The sequence below is a fragment of the Eptatretus burgeri genome, chromosome 6, assembly GCF_056783735.1.
Source record: "Eptatretus burgeri isolate ZD-2024b chromosome 6, Ebu_testis_v1, whole genome shotgun sequence".
NCBI lineage: Eukaryota > Metazoa > Chordata > Myxini > Myxiniformes > Myxinidae > Eptatretus > Eptatretus burgeri.
In genome coordinates, this window is record NC_140966.1 from 229,351 (window position 1) to 253,429 (window position 24,079).

The 24,079-nt window shown below is 43.3% G+C and overlaps 1 protein-coding gene across 1 annotated transcript in view; it reads left to right on the forward strand.

Annotated features, from left to right (window-relative positions):
* The window catches only part of LOC147024108 (protein APOLTP-like), a 95,592-nt gene that overhangs the window by 68,053 nt on the left and 3,460 nt on the right, over window positions 1-24,079 (forward strand). The window lies entirely within an intron of this gene.

The following is a 24,079-nucleotide window of genomic DNA, read 5'->3' on the forward strand; positions in this document are numbered from 1 at the left end:
AATCGGAACAAAATTGCACTCCGTAGATAGCCTAGAACAAGGTACATTTATGTTTAATTTACATCATACTCCTCCGGGTTAAAGGTCAGGGTCTTACACCCCTAGAAGTACTAAAAAAACGTTTAGGTTTTTCTCCCTTTTTCTGCCAATGTCCAAGGACTTTTGGAATGAAACTTTGCATAAATAATGGGAAGAAAAAGTATGCAGGGTTGACTTTTTTTTAACCTTGACATTTTTAAGGTCATGGTCTAATTATAGACAATTTAACAATTTTTCACCATAACTCGACTAACATTTGCCTGATTGGAATGAAATTGCACTCTCTGGATAGCCTAGAATAAGGCGTATTTACACTTGATTTACATCATATCCCTCGAAGTTAAAGGTCAAAGTCAAATGGTGATCTGAAAAAAAAATGCGGTCCAGGTCAAATGGAGGTCTGAAAAAAAAAACGCTTTTTTGTCATTGCTCGATTTTGCCAATGTGGAATCCCAAAGACTGTTTGTTTGATTTGTGTGCCTGACCTACTTTTTTCAGATTGACCTAATTAACCAAAAACTTTTTTTCACAACTTGAATCATTTTCTTCTGATTTTCATGATGTTGAGTTTTCGGAATAGATTGTAGATGGGGACACATTTTCTCAATTTACACTCTTTCCCTAAATGTTGAAGGCCAAGGTCATATGGCAGTTCAAAAAACATATGCCCATCATTGCATCGCGGCCATCGGGGTTCCCCTTGGTGAGCACTTTGTGATCGCTGATATCTAGTTTTGTATGCAAATATTGTGGAAATGTCCACAAATTACCGTTCCAAATTCAAACCATTATACAAAATAATTCATTGGGATATAACGATGTAGTTTGCTGCATGTGAGAGAACATTCCTCAAAGTTATATTGATCGTTTTGGGTTTCCTGGTATCTCCTGAGACATATGACATCATGTTTAACAGACATAATGTCAGGATTTTGGGCTCTGAGCCGCCCCTTGTGGTCTGAGAACTTGAGTGTGGTAGCCCAAAGGTTACCTTGTTGTGTGGCCGAATGCATGGATGAGTCATTGGGCCATTCCTCTTTGTTGAAGCCACTATCAAGCCTGATAATTCCGTGGCTTCTTTTAAGTACTTATCTTTAGCGTGATTTAACTTTCACACTTTTCGCTGTACAGTTTTAAAAAACAGTATTTTTATTCACTCCAAAACATGAACTCAATCTGCCTGTACTTTCTGTACTTCATTCTTATCCCTTCCTTTTCTCAACATCTCCACACTGAATCTTCATTGAAAGAAATTCTTCCTTTAAAAGCTTTTAAATACATTTTAAAATGCTTCACTTTCCTTATTTCTTCATCAGGTCATGACATGTGTTCTTCTTCATCATGATCGAATCCTCTTCTTCTTCACCAACATTATTTCCAAGTATGTCTCACACCTTCAGTAAATGCCTGGTCCAATTAATCTCGTCCCAAACCTACAGCACCATTTACTTCCGTGCCTTCGACAAGCATTCTTTTCACCCATCCAATGATGTCTGTCATTGATGATGTCTATATCCAGATTGGGAATCTTGAAGTCCAGTTTGCAGAGGTCGTCTGCTCATGACAATCTTTCCCGTTCACGTCTTTTAACTTTGTGAAACCCCTCCAAGTCAGTACCCTCCCCCACATCTGCTCATGCCCGCATCCTTCCAACTCCACGCCTTCTATGTGTACCCCCTCTTCAGCACCCCTCCACTTCATGTTCCCTATTTCTGCATCCCCACACCTACCTCCTCAAAGCTTCCCCATCACCCCATCCCCACAAAGCTTGTCCCTCACGCTGTCTGCTCTCATCTTCCTCTTCCACCCATCTCATCCATCCCCGTCTCAGCTTACCCTCATCCTGCATCATCCTTGCTTCCCCCACCACGCCCCCTCCCAGCTTCCACACATGCCCTGCCACCTCCCACCCCCCCTCCCACCTTCCCACCTTCCCCCCACCCAGCCCCATCTCCTGTCTCCTTTCACACATTGCTGCACCATAACAACAACGCCTCCTCCCCTATCCCTAACGGTGTTGACCTCAAACATCTGAGGCCTCCGATCCACCCTGACAGATCTCTCAATTCAGGCTAATGCTAATAAACTAGACATCATCTGTTTAACAGAATCCTCCCCCCCACAGGACGTCGTGACTCCTTTGTGTCTCGAACTGGCTATTGTCTATTCCTCCAATTTCATAAGTCTGAACCCCGTATTGGTTGCAGAGTTGCACTTTACATCAATAACTCTATTTCTCACTGTGCATGTACTAATCTGACACCTCCCAACCCCCAGGAGTACCTTTGATTGAGACTTCCCCTCCACTCCCATTTCTTGTTTGTATACGTGTTGTAATGGCCTCCAAACAGTGATGACTCCATCTACATCTCTCTCAGACAACAAGGACAAACTTATAACCACTCATCCCAACGCTCTCTTCCTCATATGTGGCGATTTCAATTGTCACCATGCAACTTGATTAGGTGTTGGTACCTCTCTCACCAGTCATGGAACTTCAGCAAAGGACTTCTGTGACTCCATGGGACTGAGTGATTCAATCTGTAAACTTTCTGACCTGGATTTCCCTCAATGGAAAATCCTCCCTTCTGGACTTGGTGATGACAAACTTCTTCACAAGTATCAACTGCTCTTCCAATGTTCCATTTGGTTCATCTAATCATGTGCTTGTGAGTCAACCTCTCCCTGACTATTCTCATAGTGTTGCATCAGTGCTGGCCAGTCTAGCAGTTCACTCAGGCAGATTGGCAGGGACTGCAAGCAGGCATCTCACTTCATGACTGATCTCCTATATCTACTGCCCATGATATTAACTCAGCCTTGGAATTCTTCCACAGAAACCTGCTTTCTCTCTCTTATACACAGATCAATCCATTGTTGGCTTTAGTTATCCACCCTTCTTCCCACCCATAGTTTACTGAATCCTGTGGTGAGGCAGTTGCTTTAAAACAACTTCACTTCTTTTCCTGAAAGGCAAACCTGACTGAAGGCAATCTCAGATCATTCCACAAACCCCACAACAAGTTTGTGTCCACTCTTACGAGAGCGAGACAATATAGGTCCAACGGCATTGTTGAACTTTCAAACTTGTCTTCCTCCTCTAAAACCTGTTAAGTCTTTATCTGGTGTATGTCTGCTCTGCTGCACTTGCACATCCTCTTTCTGCTCTGTTCACACTTTAATTTGCCTTCGGTCATCTTCCATCTGCTTGGAAGTCAGCCAACATCATTGCTTTACATAAAAAAGATTAAAAAAAACAATCACCTTTACAACATGCTTCCGATCATCAGCAAGGTCATGGAATCCATCATCTCAGTTGATGTCAAATCCTTCCTTTCTCTAATGGCTTATCTCAGATCATCAATTTAGATTTAGCTCAAATCACTTGACCTTGAACATGCTGCTTCGACTCACAATAATAGTGGAGGCCCTCAATGTCACACATGTGATCAGGCCCTCTCCATATATATCGAGCTTTTGAGAGTCTGGGACCCCACTGTGCTCTGAAAACTCTGAACCTATCGCCTCCAAGACCAAATCCACACATGGCTTACTGACTTTTTTTTTTTTTTTTTTTTTTTTTTGTATACCTTGGTCGAGGCTCGTATGAGAGCTAACACACAACTCACAGCAAGGAGGCATGAGACAAGAGGGGCGGGAGTGGAAGGGACAAAACATTGGGGAACAGACACAGGTGAACTGTGGAAGGGAGAGGGATGGGGATGGGACGGGGAACATGGCGAGGGGAAGATGGACATTAAAGGGACTTTCAGGAAGGAAAGCAGGAGAATTGAAGGAAGTGGGCTTGGGTGGATTATCGGGGGTAGAAAAGATCGAGGATTTGGATGGGGGAAGATAAGAGGTGGTGGTGAACAGCTGTTTTGAAAGCCTGAAGGGAAGAATGGGAAAGAATAGAGTGAGGAAGTTTATTCCAAAGGCGGGAAAAAGAGGAATGAAACAGTGAAGATGAGCAGTGATTCGTGATTTTGGTACTTTTACCAGAAGGGGGTTGTTGGCGGACCTTGAGCGCCCTGTGGAAATGTGGTTGGGACAAATCGCAGAGAGAGCAGAGGGGGCAAGGGTGGAGAGGAGTCGGTAGAAGACAGAAAGACCACCGACCAACCTGCGGTGATTGAGTGAGAGGCCCAAAGACTCAGCTTCATTGCGGGAGATGCCAATGATCTTAAAAGCCCTGGTTTCGACAGCGTGAAGTCGAGAAAGGTGGGAGGCAGGAGCACCAGCCCAGAGGGGAGAGCAGTACTCCATCAGGCTACGGACAAAAGCTTTGTAAGTGGTCAGGAGCTCAAGAGGGCCGAGGAAGGACTTTGCACGACGGAGGATTCCCAGTCGGCGACTGGCTTTTGAGGCAAGGTTGGAAATGTGACTTTCCCAGGAAAGGTCATGGCAGATCGTGAGACCCAGAAGCTTGAAAGAAAAGACTTCTTCCAGAGGATTGTTGAGAAAGTGGATGGGGGGTTTTGTAAACGGTCCTTTCGAAGAGACATAGTGAGAGTGTGAGATTTGTCTGGATTGAAAGACATGTTCCACGTGTTGGACCAGTTTGTGATTTTATCCAGATCTGCAGTGAGCGAAGAAGCTGCTGCTTGCCGGTCTGAGGGATGACAGATGGTACGGCAGAGGGTTGAGTCATCGGCAAAGAGAAATAGAGGATTTTCCAGAGAGTCCGAGAGATCATTGATGAAAACCAGAAAAAGAACAGGGCCCAGAACGCTACCTTGAGGAACTCCAGCCTGCACAGGAAGAGGGGATGAAAGAACTCCATTTAGGGCCACACGTTGACTGCGACAGGAGAGGAAGTCTGCGAGCCATGAGTGGAGATGGCCTTGAATACCATGGGCAGAGAGTTTGGTGAGTAGGGCAGGGTGCCAGACTGTGTCAAAAGCACGTGATATGTCCAGGGATACGGCTCGGATTTCCTGTCTGGCATTGAGGACCTCCATCCATTGATGGGAGAGCAGTAGCAGCATATCTAGGGTAAAGTGACCTGGTCTGAAACCAAATTGATGATTGGAAATCAAGCCATTGGAGAAGAGGAAGGATTTCATGTCTGAAGCGATGATGGATTCCATAACCTTGCTGATGATTGGGAGAAGGCTGATTGGTCTATAGTTACAGGGATCTGTTTTTGCACCTTTTTATGCAGGGCAGTGATGTTAGCAGATTTCCAAGCAGATGGCAGATGACCTTGGGAAAATGAGAGGGTGAATAGAACAGAGAGAGGGTGAGCAAGAGCAGAAGAGCAGGCTTTGAGGACACGTGGGCTGATGCCGTCTGGACCGGTTGCAGAATCTGACTCGAGGTTTGAAAGCAAGCTCTCCACCTTGTCAGGAGAAAAGGATACAGAGTCCAGGGACAGTTGGGTGCGACTGGGTAAAGTGGGTAGAGATAGTGATGGGTTTGGGACACAAGATTTAGCTGCAAACACCGAGTTTAGACATTCAGCTTTATCACGTGTGGAATCAGCAGTGCGGCCATTTGAGGTAAGGGAGGGGATGGAGGGGGAACATACACCAGAAACAGATTTGATTAAACGCCACCAGGATTTTGAGGAGGGAGAGAGGTTTGAGAGTTCAGACTTGAGATGAGAAAGATGTTGTTTTCTGGCTCTCCTGAGGGTAGATACACACTTGTTCCGAGCTTTGTGGAAAGAACTGAGATTGCCCTCAGTTGGGTTTGCTTTCCATGAGGCAAAGGCATGTTGTTTCAGGACAACTGCCTCGCCACAAGCTTCAGTAAACCAAGGGCGGGAGGAAGGGTAAGACAACTGAACACGAGAGGGGAATAGACTTCCTCTATTCTTATTGCCAACATGTGGCTCTCAACGTAATCCTCTCATATCACTCAGTCGAGCTTGAAGTGCTCCAAGGGAGTGTTCTGAGCCACGTCGTATCTTCAACAATTTCTCCGAGTCTGGAAAATACTCTTTATCTCATTGCTGATGTCTCCACCCTTTACCATGACATCCCTCATCCTTCAGATAGGCAGGCTGCAGCCACTTTCCCTCTGTTAAGACCTTGATGGAATCACAAGCTGGTCCATCCATCCATCCATCGGGATCATACTCTGTGCAGAGCATTTGTGCTGCCTCAACATTCTCCTTGGGCACAAGCCCAGACGAGTTGCCACTCTGACACAGGATACCAGCAGCTGGCACTTATTTTGCTGACCTCAGAAAGATGACAGGCAGAGTCAACCCCACCTGGTATTAATTCAACAGTGGAGTGGGATTTGAACTCAGGATCCTAGGATCCCAAGCCCACCACCCAAACCATTAAGCCAACAACAAGCCGGTCAAATACCTGGAATATGTCTTTCAATCCTGACAACTCTCTCTCTCTATCTCTATCTCTATCTCTATCTCTATCTCTATCTCTATCTCTATCTCTATCTCTATCTCTATCTCTATCTCTGCATCTATCTCTCTGCATCTATCTCTCTGCATCTCTCTCTCTGCATCTCTCTCTCTGCATCTCTCTCTGCATCTCTCTCTCTGCATCTCTCTCTCTGCATCTCTCTCTCTGCATCTCTCTCTCTGCATCTCTCTCTCTCTCTCTCTCTCTCTCTCTCTCTCTCTCTCTCTCTCTCTCTCTCTCACTCTCTCTCTCTCTCTCTCTCTCTCTCTCTCTCTCTCTCTCCTGTTTGTGAGTTGAGTGGAGTGCCATGGCGGCTGTGTGGTCTTGGTGAGCTGTGATCTGCCCTGTTTTTTCGCCTTCCCATCCCCTTTTGCATCGTTTTTTTCACCTCCTTTCCTTTGTTTCCATCTACACATCGTTATTTGTGCTCCCACCCTCCCATCTTCGTTAGACCTCGCGCTTCGGCCTTCCCTCGCGCCGTCGTCACCCCGACCATCTGTCCTTGTTATTTCGTGGTTTGCCCTTTGGTTCATCTCTTCCCTTCGCCTTCCCTCCCCACCCCCCTGTTTTCTCCTCGCATACTTTTCCCTGAGATAGAGAGAAAGATCCCATGGCTTCTTTGTGGATAGTTTTTAGTTGGCGGCCCATCCCGGCCCTTAAACTGATCGTTTTTTCCTCACTGTAGCTGTGTTTATTTCCTTTGGAAACCTGTCTCGGCTCGTATTTAATTACTGCACGAGAGTAATCACCCCTCCTCCCCCTTCCTAAACAAGACTTCGTATTCCCGTTATGCCTCATTTGAAGCATTAACAAGAAAACATGGCTTCGTCTGTGTCCCACCCGACGACGTTAGCGTCGAGGATCTCGTTATCGCTACAGGAAACATAGTCGGTACTGACAAAGTTCGTGCAGCCTCACGAATGAGCAAACGTGTGGTAATCTTCGTGTCTGAGACAGAACTGGTTCACGAAATTGTTTCGACCGGACTATCAACAGATGACGGACATTTCGTGCTCATCTCCCCTCTCGACACACCGGTCCTGAAGGTCATTACCTCGAACGATTCTCCTTTCCTGAGGAATCAGACGCCGATCTCCAAACTATCTCGTTATGGTCCTGTGGTTTCTCAGATCACCATGTTACCTTTACGGAGCCAGGACGATCGGACGAAGCACGTGATGTATTTTCGGAGACAAGCTTATGTGGTGCTTCCTCCCTCAAACGCTGAAAGAACCTTGAACATTGCTTTAAAACTCAATTTATAACCATGATTACCAGGTAGTCTATGTAACCATTGACACCTTGAAATGTTTCGAATGTGGTAATTTCGGACACTTGAAACGATCTTGCCCAAAGGGGACCTTGTCAAACGATGAAACAAACTTCGTCAGCAAGGATACGTCTTCCTCTTCTTTCTTGACTGTGAAGGAAGCGAACCTCGTGTCCGGTAATAAGGCCCAGGCCTCCCAAGGCCTCCCAGTCCGATAGTTTATACAGCAAAACGAATGTTTGTGATGGTTTCACCGTCGTTCCATAAAGGAAGAGAAAGACTTTACCTGATGGTCGTTTAACTCAGAAGAAAGGAGCATTAACAAACGAGGAATCTGTCGGTAATGTTCCTGCAGTTGTGACTGACGTCACTCGACAAGGCCTACCCGTTATGGACCCGTTATGGATTCGGTATGGACCCGGACCAACGGTACCTACGACCAACAACTTTACCCTACTTGCCGGTGAGGACATCGACGTCTCCCTGACAGAGACAGCTTTACCTGTTATCGCAGTAAATGAAACGTTTTCACTCGTTAAAAAAAACTCTCCTATTGGAAAGTCCATTGATGGTGATACACAGCCACTAGTGATGAACCTGTTGTTATTTCAGTAAATGTTAACCCTGAATCCTTGTCAGCGGGAAATAGTGAAACAAATGTTAACCCTGTTACTGCTCCCATTTCATCACGTGGTGAAGCTGGAAACGCAGGGAATGTTAAAATGGATGTTTTACGAGAGCCCCTCCCCCAAAGTACTGTTTCCCTCCACGCCGTTGGAGGTCGATAACACCGTTACGATGGAGGGAAGCGAGATCTCTGCATACACTGATGGTGTTTCCGTTTCATCAAATCCCCCGATTATTTCCGTTTCTTCACCAGGAGATGTTCCCACAATGGAAGAGCACATAGACCTGAAAACCAGTACAGATCCTTGTATCAATACTGACGACAGTATCGATATGCAGGACAGTACAAGCTTGTGTGACTCGGAAACTAAAACCGATTCTGAGGAATCTGACCTGGAGGAAGCAAACAGGAACAGTCAGGTGGAAACGGTGAAGCTCACCAGTCAAGGTCCTACCCCTCCCCCCCCTGAACAAATAAGACTCTTCTTCCAAAATACATACAGGAAACGCAATATAAACCTGACGGAATACTTTCCAGATCTACCGTCCTTCCCCGAGTGTGCTCAGGCTATCGTACGTAAGCCTGACTTATTCGGTTTCCACCAGACACACTGTCACCGCTTAAAAAAAACATTGATTGCCAAGGAGAAAAGGGATTCTAATCAATTATCCCACTTCTGAACTTATTCTTAGAAACTATTATTTTCCTCATGGCCAGTTTCAAGATTGGAACAATAAATGTTGATGGTGGTGGTAGTCCGCTCCGTAAGATCCAAATTAAACAGCTGGTGGAGGTCAACGGTCTTGACATAGCTTTGTTACAAGAGACCCATGCTGTCCGATCTGTTCAGGCTCAGTGGTAATTATGTATGGACAAGGAATGTTTCTTTAGTAACAACTCCTTGTTGAAGGCAGGCATCATGTTTGTCTTCGGGAAACATTTCCATCCATCCTGCCTTAAATTTATGAGTATTATTGATGGACACCTTGCCTCTGTGACCTTCTCCATCAACCAGGTCAAGTTCACAATCCTCAATGTGTACGCTCCAAGCAAAAATGACAAGCGGATCTCCTTTTTCGCCGAACTGAGAAAATTCCTGCAAACACTGGATTTGCAGACTTGTCTAATTATTGGTGGCGATTTTAACTGTACTGTTAATGCTTCATGTGACCGAAATGGGCCGGAACCCCAACCATGCACTGCAAAACGTTTTGCAAACATCATTGCGAAATATAATCTTCATGATATTTGGCGTGTGCAGCACCTTCTGATCAGTCTTACACATGGTGTCGTTGTTTAAGCAACCACATCTCACTTGTGAGGCTTGATCGCATCTATGTAAATTCTCATTTATTACATGGAGTTTATAAATCCGATATTGTGCCTTCTGGTTTCTCTGACCATTCCCGAGCTCGAGTCTTTATTCAACTCTCTAAACCACGTCCAGGGAGCTCTCATTGGAAATTCAATAATAGTTTACTAGAAAACCTCAACTTCATTCAGGCCTTTGAATCCTTCTGGACGGCTCTCCGAGAACAGAAGTTAAGCTGTTCCGTTAACCCGCTGATATGGTGGGATTTAGTAAAAACCCAAATTAAAGGGTTCTGTCAACAGTATCAGTTTTTCTCAACAAGCGCTGACCATGAAGTAAAGAAAATATTACAGTTAGAGATTTTACAACTCCAACGGGTCATCGGACAAAATAATAGTAACATACAAAAAACCTTAACTGAGAAACAGTCCTTATTAAAGGAAATAACCGAGAGGAATGCACGTGGTGCCTTAGTTCGGATGAGGGTGCGACACCTGAATGAAGCAGACGTACCAACCAAGTACTTCTTTTCCTTAGAGAAAAGTCTTCCCAGTAAGCAGCTTTCTCAGCTGCGATTGGCAGGTTCATCCATTATCTTTACACAATCAGAAATCAAACTTTTTGTGAAGGAATACTTTTTCAAAATACATTCAATGGAACAAATAAATCCTGCCAGTGTCGCCTCTATCTCCATAGGCCTGCCAGTGTTGTGTGTGCAGATGGGCGTTCCCAACTGCAAAGACCCATTACTTTGGATGAACTTGGCGCTGCCCTGCACGGCCTTGCCATTGGGAAAGCACCTGGTTTGGATGGACTTACAAACAAATTTTACAAGACGTTTTGGCATTTATTGGGTCCAGCACTCATTAACACCTTGAACGCAAGCTGCCACCTTGGAGAGCTACCTCAGAGTTGCTGACGAGCTCTTCTTACCCTCATCCCCAAAAAGGGAGACATGCTGAGAATTGAAAATTGGCGTCCTATCTCCCTGTTATGTACAGACTATAAGATGTTTTCGAAAGCCCTGGCATCGTGACTTACTCCTTATTTATCCTCGTTGTTGGAAGAAGACCAATGTTACTGTGTCCCAAAACGTTCCATCTATGAGAACATCTCCCTTGTGAGAGACATCATTGAACTGTGCAAGGAAAACCCTAAAGATTTAGGACTTCTTTTCCTTGATCAGGAGAAAGCCTTTGACCGTGTTGACCATCAGTACCTTTTCGAAGTACTTGAGCGGTTTGGACTTGGTTCAACCTTCATCTCTTGTATTAAAATACTATACAATAATATTTATAGTGTGCTTAAGATAAACAATGAACTTGTTGCACCTTTGTCTAATAGCAAGGGAATTAGACAAGGTTGCCCTCTTTCTGGGTTGCTTTATGCTCTCTCTCCATTGAACCCCTACTGGTTTCTTTGCGCTGTAGACTAACAGGGGTTAGTTTGTCCCAGCTTGAACGGCCCATCAAGGTACTGCCATACGCCGATGACGTGTGTGTATTCGTACAAGATATCAATGACATTAACGTCGTTCATTATTGTTTATCATTATTTGAAAAGGCTTCTTCAGCCAAAGTAAATTGCAACAAAACGAGCACCCTTTGGCTCGGTCCGTTGTGCAACTTGGCGCCAAGACTTCCTGCTCCACTGTCATGGGCCAATGATGGTGTGAAATACCTTGGAGTGTTCTTAGGTAATAATACCACATTAGCAAAATATTGGGCTGGTCTGCTTGAGTTTGTTGAGGGTAAACTGCAAAAACGCAAAGGTCTGATCACACAACTGTCATATCGTGGAAGGGTCTTTGTCATCAACACACTGGTGGCCTCTACCTTATGGCACAGGTTCTTCGTGCTGCATCCTCCAGCATTGTTGCTTCAACAGCTCCAGAAGTGCTTCGTGTCCTTTTTCTGGGACGGAAAACACTGGCTGCGACCTGGGGTCCTCAGTTTACCACTGACCGATGGAGGCCAAGGCCTGGTCAACATAAAGAGCCGGCTCATGGCCTTTTGACTCTCGGCTGCTCTTCGCATGCTATACATGTGACCCTCTCCACCATGGGTCAACGTCGCTCGTCACCTTTTGCAACAGGCTGGGAGGCTAGGCTATGACCACTCTCTCTTCCTGATGGACCTTTCCAAAATCGACACATCTCCCCTCTCTTGTTTCTATCAGAGCATACTAAATGCATGGCAAGCTCTGACAATAACAAGAGCTACACATTCTTACACGAAACAGATGTTTCTGGAAGAACTTTTGTTCTACAACTCCTTTTACCATGATATGCCTGCTGATAGGTGTCTCATTCAACACTTTACCGACAAGGGCGTTAAATCTGTCGCAGATCTTCTCAGCCCAAACGGCAGCTGGATCGGAGCTGATGCATTGGCAAGCCTGGTCAGTGTGTAATCCTCTCGAATCGTGGCACGCATATCATGTCGTATGCTTTGGACATACACACAGCTTGCACCTGCTTGGGAGCAGGACCAGCAAAGCAATGAACAAAATGCACATCGAATACCTTCTGTCTCTACCTTTCCTGAACTCGTATGTGTTTTTTTCTTTCCAGCTCTCTTCCTTGTCCCCCTTTTAACGAAGGCTTCAATGACCTTCCCAAACAAAAAGACCTTTATTTGGGTTGTGTAAAATTTCTTTCGCAACGCCAAATAACGCAGCAGAGGGTTCAATGGAGAGACCTCTTACCTTGTTCTCCCCCTTATTTTCATAACTGGAAAGGTTTTTTTTATCACCCTCCTGTACCACCACGATATGGCGACCTCCAATGGAGACTAGTACACTGGATCCTTCCTTCTAATCACTTGTTACACCATTTTTCAAATCTGCTTGTAGATGAATGTCCTTTTTGTAAGAAATCTGAAAACCTTTTTTACATCTATGTTGAATGCCAACGGTTGGAACCTTAATTTATTTTACTTCGGAATTGTTTTGCGAGGTTTGGTTTGATTTTTAACACTTGTGTGTTCATCTACGGATTGGATATCCCACACAAAAATTCTAATGCTGTGTTAGCCAATTTCCTGCTTGCTCAGGCAAAGATGGCAGCATATAAGTCAAGGAAAAGAAAACTTGACGGTGTTGGAGTAAATGATGAAGATGCTTTGTTCTTGTTCCAAAATCTTGTAATAAGTCGTGTTAAATTGGATTTTGCTTTCTTTTCAGTAACTTTTTTTTTTTTTTTTTTTTTTTTTTGTATACCTTGGTCGAGGCTCGTATGAGAGCTAACACACAACTCACAGCAAGGAGGCATGAGACAAGAGGGGCGGGAGTGGAAGGGACAAAACATTGGGGAACAGACACAGGTGAACTGTGGAAGGGAGAGGGATGGGGATGGGACGGGGAACATGGCGAGGGGAAGATGGACATTAAAGGGACTTTCAGGAAGGAAAGCAGGAGAATTGAAGGAAGTGGGCTTGGGTGGATTATCGGGGGTAGAAAAGATCGAGGATTTGGATGGGGGAAGATAAGAGGTGGTGGTGAACAGCTGTTTTGAATGCCTGGAGGGAAGAATGGGAAAGAATAGAGTGAGGAAGTTTATTCCAAAGGCGGGAAAAAAGAGGAATGAAAGAGTGAAGATGAGCAGTGATTCGTGATTTTGGTAGTTTTACCAGAAGGGGGTTGTTGGCGGACCTTGAGCGACCTGTGGAAATGTGGTTGGGACAAATCACAGAGAGAGCAGGGGGGCAAGGCTGGAGAGGAGTCGGTAGAAGACAGAAAGACCACCGACCAACCTGCGGTGATTGAGTGAGAGGCCCAAAGACTCAGCTTCATTGCGGGAGATGCCAATGATCTTAAAAGCCCTGGTTTCGACAGCGTGAAGTCGAGAAAGGTGGGAGGCAGGAGCACCAGCCCAGAGGGGAGAGCAGTACTCCATCAGGCTACGGACAAAAGCTTTGTAAGTGGTCAGGAGCTCAAGAGGGCCGAGGAAGGACTTTGCACGACGGAGGATTCCCAGTCGGCGACTGGCTTTTGAGGCAAGGTTGGAAATGTGACTTTCCCAGGAAAGGTCATGGCAGATAGTGAGACCCAGAAGCTTGAAAGAAAAGACTTCTTCCAGAGGATTGTTGAGAAAGTGGATGGGGGGTTTTGTAAACGGTCCTTTCGAAGAGACATAGTGAGAGTGTGAGATTTGTCTGGATTGAAAGACATGTTCCACGTGTTGGACCAGTTTGTGATTTTATCCAGATCTGCAGTGAGCGAAGAAGCTGCTGCTTGCCGGTCTGAGGGATGACAGATGGTACGGCAGAGGGTGGAGTCATCGGCAAAGAGAAATAGAGGATTTTCCAGAGAGTCCGAGAGATCATTGATGAAAACCAGAAAAGAACAGGGCCCAGAACGCTACCTTGAGGAACTCCAGCCTGCACAGGAAGAGGGGATGAAAGAACTCCATTTAGGGCCACACGTTGACTGCGACAGGAGAGGAAGTCTGCGAGCCATGAGTGGAGATGGCCTTGAATACCATGGGAAGAGAGTTTGGTGAGTAGTGCAGGGTGCCAGACTGTGTCAAAAGCACGTGATATGTCCAGGGATACGGCTCGGATTTCCTGTCTGGCATTGAGGACCTCCATCCATTGATGGGAGAGCAGTAGCAGCATATCTAGGGTAGAGTGACCTGGTCTGAAACCAAATTGATGATTGGAAATCAAGCCATTGGAGAAGAGGAAGGATTTCATGTCTGAAGCGATGATGGATTCCATCACCTTGCTGATGATTGGGAGAAGGCTGATTGGTCTGTAGTTACAGGGATCTGTTTTTGCACCTTTTTATGCAGGGCAGTGATGTTAGCAGATTTCCAAGCAGATGGCAGATGACCTTGGGAAAATGAGAGGGTGAATAGAACAGAGAGAGGGTGAGCAAGAGCAGAAGAGCAGGCTTTGAGGACACGTGGGCTGATGCCGTCTGGACCGGTTGCAGAATCTGACTCGAGGTTTGAAAGCAAGCTCTCCACCTTGTCAGGAGAAAAGGATACAGAGTCCAGGGACAGTTGGGTGCGACTGGGTAAAGTGGGTAGAGATAGTGATGGGTTTGGGACACAAGATTTAGCTGCAAACACCGAGTTTAGACATTCAGCTTTATCACGTGTGGAATCAGCAGTGCGGCCATTTGAGGTAAGGGAGGGGATGGAGGGGGAACATACACCAGAAACAGACTTGATTAAACGCCACCAGGATTTTGAGGAGGGAGAGAGGTTTGAGAGTTCAGACTTGAGATGAGAAAGATGTTGTTTTCTGGCTCTCCTGAGGGTAGCTACACACTTGTTCCGAGCTTTGTGGAAAGAACTGAGATTGCCCTCAGTTGGGTTTGCTTTCCATGAGGCAAAGGCAAGTTGTTTCAGGACAACTGCCTCGCCACAAGCTTCAGTAAACCAAGGGCGGGAGGAAGGGTAAGACAACTGAACACGAGAGGGGATAAATCTGTGCATGAGGGAGAGCAAGTTTCTTTGAAAGAATTCCCAGGATGAGTTGATGTTTGAGAAAGTAGTGATAGGAGACCAGTCTGTAAGTTTGATGGCTGCTCGGAGACCCTGCCAGTCGGCTTGAGTGAAATGCCAGACTCGACGGCGGTGAGGTGGTTCTCTGATAACAGCCAGAGAGATGTCCACTTTAACAAGGACGTGGTCAGAAGAACCAATTGGAGCGAAGGAAGAGCAGCAGATATTGTCAGGGAAATTTGTCAAAATCAGATCCAGAAGAGATGGAGTACCATTGGTTGAGATCCGGGTCGGGAAGTTGACCGATTGAGTCAGTCCCAATGAGTCACAGAAAGCTTTTGCTGATGTCCCATGGCAGGTGAGAGAGGTACCCACACCTAGCCAACTGGCGTGATGACAATTGAAGTCGCCACATAAGAGGAAGAGAGAGTTTGGATGAGAAGATAGAAGATGGTCCATGTTTTCGGAGAGTGAGGTGTAGATGGAGTCATCACTGTTCGGTGGACGGTACAGTACACATATAAACATGAGGTGGGAGTGGAGGGGAAGCCGAAGCCAGAGGTATTCCTGGGGGTGTGGGGGAGTGAGAGCAGTGCAGGGAGAGTGAGGAATAGAGTCTTTGATGAAGAGAGCAACACCTCCACCAGGACGAGGCTCAGGTCTGTCATACTGTCATACTTGGAAACTGGAAGATTACCGCAGTTCTAATCAAAATGGTGTATAAAGGAAGGTATTTGCAAAGTCCGAGAGGAATGTTTATCCTTTAGTGAAATGTTCTGTATATCATCCACCCGATTCATCCTTTCCTTTCTTCAGAAATTGTTTCTTGGTTTTTCCTTTCTTTCTCTGAAATGAAAATGTAACTCTCATTTGGGGGCTTTCTTTTCTATTTTTATAATGAAAAGAGACAAAAGTCTCCTCTCTCTCTCTCTGTCTCTCTGTCTCTCTGTCTCTCTCTCTCTCTGTCTCTCTGTCTCTCTGTCTCTCTCTCTCTCTGTCTCTCTCTCTCTGTCTCTCTCTCTCTCTGTCTCTCTCTCTCTGTCTCTGTCTCTCTCTCTCTGTCTCTGTCTCTCTCTCTCTGTCTCTGTCTCTGTCTCTGTCTCTGTCTCTGTGTCTGTCTCTGTCTCTGTCTCTGTCTCTGTCTCTGTCTCTGTCCCTCTCTCTCTGGTAAACTCTCCCATATACTTTCTTCCCAATCATCTCAAATAAGTTCAGTCACTCAAACTTTTGGGTCTCACTATTGGTTATGTTCTTTCTTGGGAAACCACATTTCAAAGGTGGTCTCCAAAGTCATTCGCTGGGAAAATATTCCTTCCTTACTGGGCATCCTCCATCATGCAAAGTCCTTCCTTGGCACACCTGAATTATTATCCACCTATGAGGCCTTCATCCATAGCTTGCTGGAGTATTGCTCTCGTTTCTGGACTGGGGCTCCTGCCTTACACTTTGCTCAACTTGACTCCCTGGAAATCAAGGCCTTCAATATCATTGGATTCTCCCGTGATGAAGCTGAGTCTATGGACCTATCACTCTCGCATTGCAGACAGGTTGGTGGTTTCTTTGTCATCTTCCACCTCTTTTCTGGTCTTCCACCCTCTACTGCTTCTATGTGTAGCCCCCCCCGCCCCACCCCAGATTTCTGCAGGGCACACACAATCCACCAGCCATCCCCTTCTGGTGAAACTTCCACATTTCAGAATCACTGCTCACCTCCACTCATTAACCTCCGCCATCGAAGATGGACGGAGGTTACTGTTTTCACCCGTCTGTTTGTTACTTACGAAATCTAAAGATTTTGTAAGTATATTGATGCCTTCCGTTTCTGTTTGTTTGTTTGTTTGTTTGTAGGCACGATAACTCGAGAACGGAAGAAGGTACCAATGTCAAATTACACCACATGATTCAGGAGGGTGATGGCTAGTGCTGATTAGATTTTGGTCAAAATCGGTCAAAGGTCAAGGTCACGGTGAGGTCAAATATTAGATTTTTGATGGTTTGGTACATGTAACTCGAGAACGGAAGAAACTACCAATGTCAAATTACACCACTTGATTCAGGAGGGTGGTGGCTCGCGCTGGTTAGATTTTGGTCAAAATCGGTCAAAGGTCAAGGTCACAGTGAGGTCAAACATTCGATTTTTGATGGTTTGGTACAGAATCATCGAAGAAACTTCTGGTTTGCGTTGCAACCTTCTCTTGAGACAGCTTTTATGAGACAAGGTCAGAGGTCAAGTTGATGATTTCGTAAGTACCAGTCTATGACTGCTTGTTTGTTTGTTTGTTTGTTTGTAGGCACGATAACTCGAGAACGGAATAAGCTAGCAATGTTAAATTACACCACGTGATTCAGGAGGGTGATGGACAGTGCTGATTAGATTTTGGTCAAAATCGGTCAAAGGTCAAGGTCACAGTGAGGTCAAACATAATTCCGTAAATTCATGTGGAGAAATGGAGTATTTTTGCTTCGCTCGACGTTACGAGTTCGTTTTAACTTCGATTTTAATTTTGTCTTCGGTTTTTGCGATCGCTTAGGATGCTTAAAACTCGGTTGTTGAAATTCTGGAACAGCGATGAATAACTGATATATATATATATATATATATATATATATATATATATATATATATATATATATAATAAGTCTTTTTATCAGATTCTTCTGAAAAGTAATACACCTATTATCTGGCATATCCTGCTGGTACTGAATCACTTTAAAAAAAAAAAAAAAAAATGGAATTTTTATAAGAAATCTAGTTTTTGTCTGGGACTCATTATCTGCAAACCACAGTGTAAAATCGTAGACCACAATGAATTCAGAATTCAAGCTCCCCTTGGGCTTCTGACTGATTCATGCTTTTATTAGACAAGGTCAGAGGTCAAGTTGATGATTTCGTAAGTACCAGTCTATGACTGCTTGTTTGTTTGTTTGTTTTTTTTGTTTGTGAACAGTATTACGGAAAAACTCCTCGACGGATTTCGATGAAACTTGGTGGGGGGATTAGGTATGGTCCAAGGATCATGCCATTGTATTTTGGACTTGGTGCAAAGTCCAATATGGCCGCTATGGCGGCCATTTTGAAAAAATATTTTAATTTTTGTTTTTGCATTTCTCCATGTTTTAAGTGATTTCCACCCCCCCCCAAAAAAAAAAATTGTAAAGAGAAAAAAACAAAATTTTGTAACTTTTTTTTTCAAAAAATTTTCGATTTTTTTTTTTTTTTTTGCATTTCTACATGTTATAAGTGATTTCCAACAAAAAAAAACATGCCAAAATTATAATTGTGGCTGATTTTGGAACTTCAGATGGATATACCCACGTAAGATAAATTTCTGTCTCAAGGAATCTAGTTATGACGAATGAATTGAGTATGTAAAAGTTAAAAGTAAAAGGGAAAGTTGCAAACTATAATTCTGTGAGCACTGTTGACGTCAAATTGAATGAATAGGATATCAGGTTCACTTGAGTGACCTCGCAGTATTGGCAGCGGAGATTTTGCACTCTACCGAGTGCTCCCCCTCTAGTTCGTTCCTGTTTTTCCTGCTTGTGGAACCAACTTCCACATTCTCTACAAACTCATTCTTCCCTCCAGGTCTTCCAGACAGCTGTTCACCAATATCCCAGATCATGATCCCCCATCCAAAACCATGATCTTTTCTCCTCTTTTTAACAATCAGCCTTCCTTTTCTCGAATGGCCTCATCTCAGATCATCCTGCCATTAAACCTCCCCAAGCTCACCACTTTCCAAATTCCCAGTTTTTCTTTCCTGTGAGTGTGCTTCTGTATCCATCTTGTCAACCCAGTGCATCCTCCCCTACCCCTCATTCTTCCCCACATCCCTTATTTGTCCAAATCTCTCTTTATTTTGTCCTCCAACTCTGTTTTTGGTGTGCTTCCCTTCTCTTTCTGTTGTTCCTTTTGTTCTGTTACATTCTGATCCATTATATGTTCTCGTTCCTCTTCTTGCCTTGACTTTGTATACCAAAAAAAAAAGAAAAATAGGAATCTCCGTGAAAGACAAGACCAGCGAATAAACATTCCGAGTTAGTCCCATGCAAGTGCAGACAGGAATCGCATTTGATGCATAAAATTTACTGTACACACCTTCAAACAACATCAAATAGAAGTGAACTGATGATGACAAATTATTATCTTCATAAAACAACTTTGAGAAATGTTTTTTCGCATGCAGCAAACCGCTCTTATGCATTGAGCGGTGTAAGTAGGTGATTTAGCTAGTTAGTCAGTCAGTCAGTCAGTCAGTCCGTAAACACTTCAGTCATTCTTGCTTAAACCAAACACATGACTGATGAAACTTGGCCACAAGCTTTATATCCGATGCCTAACGAAGGTGTATTGACCACATAAAAATCTGTGCTCATTACTGGGTGGGGCTTGATCCCTCCTGACCCCCAAAATAGGTGTTTGATCTCTTTTCTGAAACGACACACGATTTCAATGAAACTTGATCACAACCTTCATCATCTGCAATGTACCAAAATGTTTTGGCTACATCAAAATCTGCGCTCATTGAGGAGGTCTATGGGGGTGTTCACTCCCCCAAATTGGTACTTGCTCTCTTTTCTGAAACTACACACACTATTTTGAAGAAACTTGACCACAACATTCACTACCAGTGATGTACCAAAGTTTTTTGACCGCATCAAAATCTGCGCTCATTAAGTGGTTTTACAGAGGAGTTTTTTTACTCCCCAAAATAGGTATTTGGTCTCTTCTCCGAAACTACACACACGATTTCTAAGAAACTTGACCACAACATTCACGACCAGTGATGTACCAAATTTTATCGACCGCATCAAAATCTGCGCTCATTAAGTGCTTTTACAGCTTGGTTTTTTTGACTCCTCAAAATAGGTATTTGACCTCTTCTCCTAAACTGCACACACAATTTCGATGAAACTTTATCACAGCATTCATCACACATGATATATCAAAGGTTATCGACAACAGCAAAATCTGTGCTCATTAAGGGGGTGTACGGGGTTTTTTTGACCCCCAAAATAAGTATTTGCTTTCTTATTCAAAACTTCACACACAATTTAGATGAAACTTGACCACAACCTTCATCACCCGTGATGTGCCAAAGTTTATTGACTGCATCAAAATCTGCACTCATTAAAGGAGTCCAATGGGGCTTTTTGATCCCCCAAAATAGGTATTTGCTCTCTTCTCTGAAACTGCACACACAATTTGAATGAAACTTCAAAGCCTGATGAAGAGCATTGCTTGAAAATTTGGAATAATGAATCTTCTATTTAATCAGCCGACATATTGATGTTGAAACTTTCTTTGTATTGTGCTTACAGTAACCTAAACTCAAAGTAGGGATGTAAAATTCTTACCTTTCTCATGGGTATCGGTGATGACCCATCACGTACACATTTGTTCACCTGCAATAACTTTAATGTTCACACACACACACACATACTGTATATATGTATATATATATATATATATATATGTATATATGTATATGTATATATATATATATATATATATATATATATATATATATATATATATATATATATATATATGTACATGTTGTACCCATTTGTCCTCATTCTGATGATGCACTTTTTCAAATTGTGACATCATAGCCCCCAAAACATCAAAGGCACCTTTCCTGTCCATTTGCATGTATCGTCGAGCCAAAACTATTGCTGTAATTAGCATCGAGATGGCTTCCTTTCAACCAATCGCGTGATCAGATTCTGCGCATGAATGAAATGTCGATATTTTATGACGTAATCGACTGTTGCTCCTGATCCAGGTGAATGACAGGACCTGCGGTGCTATTTTTGTTATTACGGTTTGAATTTGGAATTGTGTGCATGCGTGTGTGCGTGCGTGTGCATGTATGCGAAAAGTCAAATCAAACACACATTTATGCACTTGACATTGCACATACACACAGGGGAGGTAGATACTTTTAGACCTGATAGGTCTCCATTCCATCTCCTGAAACCAACCCACGTCGTGTGGAGGTAGCAGTCAAGAACAGCAACTTTTACACACACACACACACATTTTTTTGGGGGATAATAATAAGGATTTTTAATAATAAGGCCTTTTACTACATCAAGGCGTCAGGAATTGAACTCTTACCATTTGAAATTTTTATCATTATTTATTATTATGTAGGTTTTTATGCAAACTCCTGCAAGAGGGCCATAATGTGGAATAAAATCTTGATGCAAGTAACAAGTTACACTGCAAATCGGTTTTGATATTTTATTGTCTTCATTTACATAATACAGAAATACAAATATATTTGCTATTTTTTTGCCACTTTACAAAACACGCAAAGGACTCTGACTCGGAATGCCAAGGATTTAGGCTCAGGACCACTGGACTCGGACACGACCGCAGGACTCGGACAGCTTTGACTCAGACTCGGACCAAGTGGACTCAACTACAACACTGACACATATATGTCTGTCACACACACACACACACACACACACACACACACACACACACACACACACACACACACACACACACACACACACACACACACACACACACACACACACACACACATTTTTTTGGGGGACTCGGACTTAGACTCGACTCTTCGGGACTCGGACTAAGCCTGATTCCAGCTCGAGTCTGGCAAAATTTAGTGTACAATAAAACTTTTCGTGTGCAGTACAAATAATAAAAAGTAAAAGTCATTTGGACCATCCTTTTCATATCGTACTTTAACCTTTGTGACACGATACATCATACTAAGTTAGCAGAAGAGACGTGAACATATCTTCTGCATACATTTTCGAAATAACAGGAGATGCCATTTATAGTATCAGCAAGAAAAGTCCCACGGACGTCAGGTCAAAGAGGTCATGCGATCATACACTTGAGGGGTTACATAGCGAATATTTAAACAGCTAAAAGCAGTGACAGGTGTATATATGAATTTATATTCATCTGGTTTACTTTCTCAATTTCATACATATTATTTTCTTGATTCCATATTTGATATGGGGTTCGTTTTGCAGGGCCAAAGTGTTAATGTTCGGGTGAGGAATTTGCGTGCATACTCAGTAAACATCTATATTATACGAGGAGTCATGTCTGTCCATTTGAATATTAGTTAATTGACGAAAACATTTTTTTATGCCAAGTATGTTTGTCTGTCGCATCTGTCTGTTTGTCACATGATTTTTGGCCACAGTTTTCAAACGATCGTTCTGAAATTCTTTTTTGTATGTATAGGTGACTGGCTTAGGACAGCCACACTTAATTTTGGTGAAGATCTGAATCTGGATCTGAGAATTTTTTAAGTGAGTCTTCACCATTGAGAGATGGAGCTAAAAACGATATTGCATATCTCAAAGAGTTGTGGACGGATTTGTATGTGGTGAACTGCTTTGGGTGTGTGACAAGCACGAATCGATTCAATTTTAGTGAATGTCTGAATCCGGATCCTCACACAATAATTATTTATTTTTTAAGTAATTCTTCATTGAGAGATTAGATAGGGCCAAAAACGATATGGATCACAATATCTCAAAAGATTATTCATGGAACTTGGTGGACAGGTTGGGAATGCCACCAGGAAGAATAGTTCAATTTTGCTGAAGATCCATATCTAGATCTGGATACGAGATTTATTTAATTTTAAAATGATTCTTCACCATTGAGAGATGGGGCCAAAAACAATATATAGCACAGGATCTCAAAAGTTTATTGACGGATTCCGATGAAACCTGGTGGACATGTTGGGTGTGTGACATGGACAAATTCATTCGATTTTGGTGAAGATCCGAATCCAGATTAGAGAATTTTAAAGTGATTATTCACCATTGAGAGATGGGGCCAAAATCGATGTATCACATGATATCTCAAAACGTTGTGGACGAGTTATGACAAAACTCGGTGGATGAGTTGGTTTGGTGACGACAACAAACCGATTCGATTCTGGTTCAGGTCCAGATTCAGATCTGACCTATCAGTGGGATACAAAATGTAAACTGTTCAGCCTGGCAGACACAAGCACTCGACTGAGTGCCGTTCCATTTTGTCAAGTGTCACTCTGAGTGATTTTTTATTTGTTTGTCATGTTATAACTTGGGAACGGGTTAACGTATTTCATTAAATCGAACTACGGTGGATTCAGGGAACTTCCGGGAAGTTTTGTGATGAAAATTATGTATATATATATATATATATATATATATATATATATATATATATATATATATATATATATATATATTGTTTTTTTGTTTTTTGTTATGATTATGGGGGTAGATGAACCAATTTAATAGTACAGATCGGATCGAGTGTGTGCTTTGTGAACAGCTAATTGAGTGTGTGCACGTCGAGAGCCGATCGAGGAGGTGCTGGCCAGATTTGCGCTTGTGAAGTTTGGGAAGCTATTACATGGGAAGTGTGATTCTGCCTGCGTGTGCACGTGGATGGAGGAGTCACCTTCCTCCTGGGCTCGATAAGAGATGGTGCCATTTTGCGTGCAAGTGCCAGACAGAGCTCCCTAACACCAGATCGACTAGGGCCAGCCCTTGGCCAGGCTGAGTACCAGTTTATTTTAAAAGAAAGGGGGTTTTATTTTTGCTTATGTGTGTGTATATATGTATATATATATATATATATATATATATATATATATATATATATATATATATATCCATCCACACAAATATTAGGCCACAAATCATATTGATTACATTCAAATGCTGCTTGCTATTTTCAATACTTGTTTTTTTCAATCAACATTGACATTTTAGACAACAGCATTTTCGATACCACCTTTTTAAGCAGCACAAAGCAGTTCACTACTTGCAACACAGGTGAGAAAAGGATAAGCACTAAAAAACAGCTGATATTTCAGTATGGTTTGGATTCGTTAAGATTTGGAATCAGCATGGTGGATAAACATCTTTGTAGAGAGAGGGATAAGTGGTTGTTTTTATATTATAAAAGGAGCCGTGTCTGTCTGTTTGTCTGTCTATCTATCTT